We start from the raw sequence: 7239 nt of genomic DNA on the forward strand, positions 1-7239 counted from the left end.
TTCCTCTCTCTCTGCCTGCCTCTCTGCCTGCCTCTCTGCCTACTTGTGATCTCTCTCTCTGTCAAATAAATAAATAAAATCTTTAAAAAAATAAATAAATAAAACTCAATTTCTCAATCTAGGCACACTAGTGCTCAATAGCCGCATCTCGGAAGAGTGTGGATATAGAACAGTTCCATCATCACAGAAAGTTCTGTTGGACAGTGATGGTAGAGACCATGACCTGCTCAGCTCAGGCCTTGTAACAGTATCTGAGCCCATCTCCTAGATTGATTCTTTCCCCGTTTCTGTTCTCACCATTCAAAACAAATGGTAGAAAGACTACTTTCAGGGATCATTTCTTACTCTGTTTTTGTTCTTTTTTTTTTTTTTTTTTTTTTTAACAGATCTTATTTATTTACTTGAGAGAGAGAGAGAGCCTGAGAGGGGAGAGAGTCAGAGGGAGTGGCAGACTCCTCGCCAAGCAGGGAGCCCGATGTGGGACTCGATCTGGGGACTCCAGGATCACCAACTGTGCGGAAGGCAGTCTCCCAACCAATTGAGCCACCCACGTGCCCCCCTCCCCCGGGATCATTTCTATGGTTTGCTACTAGGGAAGTTTTTGTGAATTTGCAAAGCACCAGAAATAGAGAACTGCTGTTCAATAGGAATAAAATTATGGTTATATAAGAGGGACTCTTGCCACATTACAATAAATAAACTTAAAGATTTTTAAATAGTATAAAATAAAATGTAGAAAATAGGCCAAAATACTAATTGTGAATGTCTCCAGATAGTAGAACTAGGATTACTTTTTTCTTCTTCCTATTTATATGTGTTTTTTGGATTTTATTAAATACATATTGCTTTCTTAGTTAAAAAAAAAAAATTTAAGGTACATAAACCCATTCATTTCTTTTATCACCAATTTCAGACTAAGGAAATTTTATCCAGTCTATGTGTCTAAGAGAGAAGTAGTCATTCTGAGCAACTGTTTCTTAAAATATGACCCTCAGCCACCAGCTTTTAGTTCATGGATAGATCGGTATTCTCTTCGATCCTAGCCTGAAAAGCAGAGAACCTGCGTATGGAGAGTCCTAGAGCCCTGTTAAATAGAATCACAGGACATCTCTCTGGAGGAGATGGCTCTGCATCACCAGCACTCTCCTCCCCAATTTGTTGACTGCTTTGCATTTGTAGACGCCGGTGCAGAGACTGGGGATCAAGACCTCACAGGTTCAGGAGGCTCATGAGGCTGGAGAAGGCTCTGGTTTAACCACTGAGAAGAGAAGCATAAAAAGAAGTCCTCATTTCCTAAAAGTTCAGGCATGACCATACAGGTTTAATTAGGAACAGCCAGCTGTTTACAGCAAATTATAAACTGTGTAAAGCAGACCTCAGTGGACACGCCCAAGGATGTTCCATGAACCCTTCCTTCCCCAAGTCCGGATTCAGCAGATCTGGCTTGGCGAGGTAGGGTGCTGCAATGCCAGTCAGAGGAGTAGCCCAGAAGTCCTCTTCCAGAACTTTCTATGACCAAAGGAGATGGCCAAATCGCTTATGGAAAACGTCTTTTTCTTTCCTTTTGTCTTTAAAACTTGAAGTCAATCCACTGTTCTCTTGACTGCCTCTGCACCCACCCGGTAGACAGACACTTCAGAACAGGCTAAACAATACGATGCGGTGGGAAGAACATCAACTTTGGAGTAAAAATTCTGGCTGAACTTCCTAATTTTTGACCTTGTGTGGACTTTGTCAACCTCTCTAAATCCCAATCTCTTCATCTATAAAATGGGGATAAATAAATAAATAAAATCTAGTGAGACAAATGTGAAAGTTAAATGAGAATATATGGGAAACAGTTGGCATAGAGTCGATGCTCAATTAATTCTCGTTACCTTTCCTTTTCCTTCTAGAAAGTGATTGGTCCATCAGTGTTTATGTTGAGGGGGAAAGAAAACAAACTATAAAACTCCTAATGAGCCTTACTTCAAGTACAGCCCAGTGCCATTCAGTAATTAGTATGTAAGTTCTGGTTCAGCTTGGGCTGGGCTCCAGTTCTTCTTTCCAGCCTTAACTCAGGAATTTCCTTCTCTAGAAACCCTTTGCTGCCCATTCCCAGGCTGAGTTAGTGCCTGATTAGTCCCGTGGCACCTCAAGCTTATTTCTGAAAATATGGATCCCAAACTCAATCAGTTTCTTATGTAATCGATGCCTACTTTTCTTCAGGGCCTCCTGAACCTACCGTCACCGAAAAGTCGCAAGTATGGAAGGAGACTCTGTAGGGGTCTCCGTGGCGATGACCACAGCAGAACAGAATTGTCCTCACTATTGGCCTTCTGTCTTGGACCGCAGGCACACCCTGGATGCCTTGCACCCATTCTGCAAATGCAAGGAGCCTCTGTCATTCAAAGCGCTTCATCAGAAATAAAAGATAAGACCTTTGTCCACGGGTTCTCCCTTGAATCTGAAAATTATTTTGAAATCGTCTATTTATACCTACTTTTATGCATCAATGAGACCTTGAGTCAGGCTTAGATAAGGGGACCCCTGATTTGCAAATGGAAATGCAGCCCTAAGAATTTACTTAGCGAAATCTTTTGGTTTTTAAAATAAGATTTGTATGTGAGAAAAGGAACTCAGCTCCCAGCTAAGCTGCATCAACATGGCATCCTTTTGCCGTTTCAGTTCTAAATTTCATCAGTATCCTGCCTCGCTATAGATGGAGGGAAATGATAATCCAAGGCGTGTGCTGCTGTGGAAAAGTATTCAGAGTTTTCACAGTTTGACTAACCCATAAATGCACTCCAAATAGCCATTGTTTATAGCTGTTTCTTGTGTAAACAGGTGAGAAAGAAATAATTGAAATAAGCAGTCAATCATTAAGTAATGGGGAAATGCAAGAGTGTGGTGGAAGGACCAAGGACGGAATGCTGGCTCCCAGGATGGCTGAGAAGAGAAGGTAAGTCCGTGACAGGTTAAGAGGCTATAGAAATCCACATTGCTAGTGCGTGGGGTCCTGTATGCAGTTAGTGTGGGCGCTACTGAGTGGTCATGGGAAGCCATTTACAAATGTTAAGCAAGACCATTAACTGATGGCCAGATTTATTTTTGAAGAGATATCACCACCTGCTGTGTGGGCGGTGGGTTAGCGGTAGATGGGCAGCCAAAAGGAGACAAGGTCCGGAAGCTGGGGAGATAGCTAGAAAGATGTTTGGAGGCAGGAAGGGTCCTGAGGAGGAGCGAAAGGAACAGTTCCCAGACAGATCAGGAAATAAATATGGCAGCCTGTGGTAACTCTTGTCAGAAGGAGCAGTGGTAGGAGAAGACAGACACATAGGATGACTCCCAGATTTCCAGTTTCAATGACCGGGTGGGACCTGCCATGCCCTGAATGAAACAATACGAGAGGAGAAGCAGGTTGGGGGTAGAGCAGTAAACTCAGTCAGCATCAGGTCCAGAATTCCTACACAGAAGAGGTGCAAAGCAGCAGGACTATGGGACTGGTGACAAAACTATGTTAACAAAAATCGGCACTCTTTCTGTTCGGATGGGGTGGCATGGGTAAGACGAGTGGCAAATGGTGGGGGCTTCAGCTCCTCCCACCATCCTGAATCCAGCATGGGCATTGTATTGGTTGCAATAGACAGAAACCCAATGGAAGCAAGCTCAAGGATCAAGGGGAAATTTATTACATCAAGAAAGAGATAGGTGTGGCGCCTCAGGAATGACTAGATCCAGGAGCCTTCATGTTGGCAGAACACTTCCTCCTCCTCATTTCTAATCTTTGCTTCTCAGTATCTGTTGGCTTCTCTCTCTCCTATAGCAGACAGACTTCTCTGCACAGGAGGGAACACAGGGCTTTTGGACTAGCATTCTTCCAGCTTGGCCACCAGTAAGAGAAAAAACTATCCATTTCCAAGCTCCAGGTTTAACAAAATCTCAGGGAAATGTTCTAACTGTTCTGGTTCGGTTACAAACCCACTTCCTGAACCAACCACTGTACCTCAAGGTACTAAGAGAAAAGATGGGAAGAACCCAGCCATGGCCATTCCTCCAGCCTATGAAATAGGCTGACTTGGAGATGGCTGTAGGATATCCAGGAGAGACAGTAAAGAAAATCTGGATATGTGAGCCTGAGGATCTCAGGAGAGCTGTACATGGAAGACATAGATGTCGAATAATTCAGCAAAGTAGTTGACAGCCTTGACAAAATTCATGGCAGAATTTATGCCACAAGCTCAATAAACACATTAACTTGGGATCATTATTACTTAGATTACCCTTATTATGTATTCTGTAGAGCTTTATTTATTTAAGTTAATCTTTTTTTTTTTTTTTCGAAATTTTTATTTATTTATTTCACAGATAGAGATCACAAGTAGGCAGACAGGCAGGCAGAGAGGAGGAAGCAGGCTCCCTGCTGCGCAGAGAGCCCAATGCGGGGCTCGATCCCAGGACCCTGAGATCATGACCCGAGCCGAAGGCAGAGGCTTTAACCCACTGAGCCACCCAGGCGCCCCTTAAGTTAATCTATTTTTATTTTATTTTTTTTTAAGAGTATTTATTTATTTATTTGTCAGTGATAGAGGGAGAGAGAGCGAGCAAGCACAGGCAGACAGAGAGGCAGGCAGAGGCAGAGGGAGAAGCAGGCTCCCTGCCGAGCAAGGGACTCGATCCCAGGATGCTGGGATCATGACCTGAGCCGAAGGCAGCCGCTTAACCAACTGAGCCACCCAGGCGTCTCAAGTTAATCTTTTTTTAAAAAATAATCTCTACACCCATTTTGGGGCTCTAACCCATGACCCCGAGGTCAAGAGTCACATGCTCTTCAAACTGAGCCAGCCAGGTGCCCCTATAGAGGTTTAAGTAGGATCAAACAGTAAAGTTCATAGTTAAAACATAAATTGTTTTAAAAAAAAAAAAATCTTAGAACAGTATATATAGTATGATTCCAACTAAGTAAAACCTAATGTGTGTGTGCAGTTTGTGTGGGTGCGTATACAAGCATGGGTCTGTTTCCCAGATTTCAGAAAACAATGTGAGCTATAGCTACACAGATCTGTTTCCCCAACGTTAGACAACTGTATGAAACTAGTTTTGCCATATTCATCCGAAACTGCTTGATGAACAGTTTCAATGTTTTTTTCAGGTGAGAGAGCACACTTGAGCAGGGGGAGGAGGGCAGGGCAGAGAAAGAGGAGACAGAAAATCTTGAGCAGGCTCCACACCCAGCATGGAGCCCCAAACGGGGCTTTATCTCACGACCCTGAGCCGAAATCAAGAGTCTGCCACTTAACGGAGCCACCTAGGCACCCCAGGGAAAGTAAAATTTATTCTTTTATCAAAAATGGAAATTCTTGGGATCCTGCGGTGGCTCAGGCAGCTAAGCATCTGCCTTCGGCTCAGATCATGATTCCAGGGTCCTCAGATTGAGTCCTTGCTCGGCAGGGAGCCTGCTTCTCCCTCTGCCCCTCCCCGCTGCTTGTGCTTGCACGCTCTCTCTCTCTCTCTCTCAAATAAATAAATAAAATCTTTTTTTAAAAAAAAAGTGGAGTTCTTGGATTCAAATATTTATCTCCTTTCAACTGGCAGGAATTTGACAGCATTATGTGGCATGTCTTACTGAGACCTACAATGTCCTCTGTGCTCCTCGCCTCCTCTCTTACTGCCCTCTCCTTAGTTGTACTTTCAAGCCTGGGCCTTCCCTGTGCCAAAATCCTTCCCTTAAAGCCTCCACATGTATTTTTCCCTCCTTCTGAAACACTCTATCTCCAACTTTGGTATGGTTGGTTTCTTCTCATCATTCAGACCTCCCTCAGCCCGAATATTATCTCCAAGAAGGTCTTCCCTGACTACCCAGCCAAAAGTAGCTTACTTTGCCCCCAACACCACGCTCTTGTTTTATTTTCCTGTAGCACTCACTGCCTCAAATTATACTGATGATGTATACCAGCTTCTTGCTTGTCTTGTCCCTGAAAGTGAAAGCAGGAAACCTTGTCTGGATTGTACACCCTTCATCCCTATACCAGAGCCCAGCCACTTACTGAATATTTGTTGAATGAAAAGACATATTGCTGGAATATTTTTCAGCACTATAAAGGAATGAGGCGTCAAGCCATAAAAAGACCTAGAGGAAACTTAAATGCATATTACTAAGTGAACGAAGCCAACAGCCTACAAAGGCTACATACTGTGTGATTCCAACTCTATGACAGTCCGGAAAAGGCAAAACTATGGAGACAGTAAACAGATCAGTGGTTGTCAGGGGCTAGGGGAGAGGAAGAGGTGAGTAGGTACAGCACAGAAGGCTCTTTTTTTTTTTTTTTTAAAGATTTTATTTATTTATTTGACAGAGAGAGATCACAAGTAGGCAGAGAGACAGAGAGAGAGGTGGTGCTGAGCAGAGAGCCTGATGTGGGGCTTGGTCCCAGGACCCTGAGATCATGACCTGAGCCGAAGGCAGAGGCTTAACCCACTGAGTCACCCAGGCACCCCAACACAGAATGCTTTTACTGCAACTCTGTATGACGTTGGGATGTCATCATACATTTGCTCAAACCCAAGGCATATGAGTGTGTCAAACCCACTAAGAGTGAACCCTAATGTAACCTGTGGACTTTGGGTGATAATGACACCTCAGTAGGGGTTCAGCAATTGTAATGAACGTCCCACTCTGGTGGGGGTTGCTGATAATGGGGGAGGCTATGTGTGAGTTGGAGCAAGGAGAATCTGGGCCACCTGTGTACCTTCTGCTCAATTTTGCTGTGAACCTAAAACTGCTCTGAAAATTAAATCTGTTAAAAAACAACAGCAACATACATTGCCCAAGTTGTTGATTTGATTGAAGTGTGTGAGTGGAACATGGAGAAAAATTCTTAACTTGGTCAGGATTGTCCTGGGAAAGCTAGAACCTGGAAAGCCTAAACCCAAACTTTAAGAGGTGTTTCAAAATTGGAATTCCATATTCTGTGCTAAGTTAAATGAAGCAAGTTTCTTTACTGGGGACCGGGCACTAGTGCAGCTCACGTATGTATACCGTGACTCTCTCGAATGAACAGTGTATGCAGCCCTTTCCTCTGATTTGATCCAGAACCTGTTCTTTGTGCCACATCTCTGTCATGCAGAAGCCTGAGTCCGGATGAATGCCAGTGGTTAGCCTGGAGAGTGGCTTCCAATAGTCAGCTGTTTCGCCTCAGGACTAGTCCAACATAAGTTAGTTATTATCTTGTTTTGCAGATTCCAAACCCCTAGAATCTA

The 7239-nt window shown here is 43.7% G+C and overlaps 1 long non-coding RNA gene across 1 annotated transcript; it reads left to right on the forward strand.

The window, feature by feature from the left end:
* Nucleotides 1–559: 559 nt before the first annotated feature.
* LOC131828744 (uncharacterized) lies at nt 560–2435 on the forward strand. The gene is made up of 2 exons (XR_009352559.1): nt 560–2004; nt 2209–2435. It is a non-coding gene; the product is annotated as an uncharacterized LOC131828744 (long non-coding RNA).
* The last annotated feature ends 4804 nt before the right edge of the window (nt 2436–7239 follow it).

The sequence above is a fragment of the Mustela lutreola genome, chromosome 4 (assembly GCF_030435805.1).
Source record: "Mustela lutreola isolate mMusLut2 chromosome 4, mMusLut2.pri, whole genome shotgun sequence".
NCBI lineage: Eukaryota > Metazoa > Chordata > Mammalia > Carnivora > Mustelidae > Mustela > Mustela lutreola.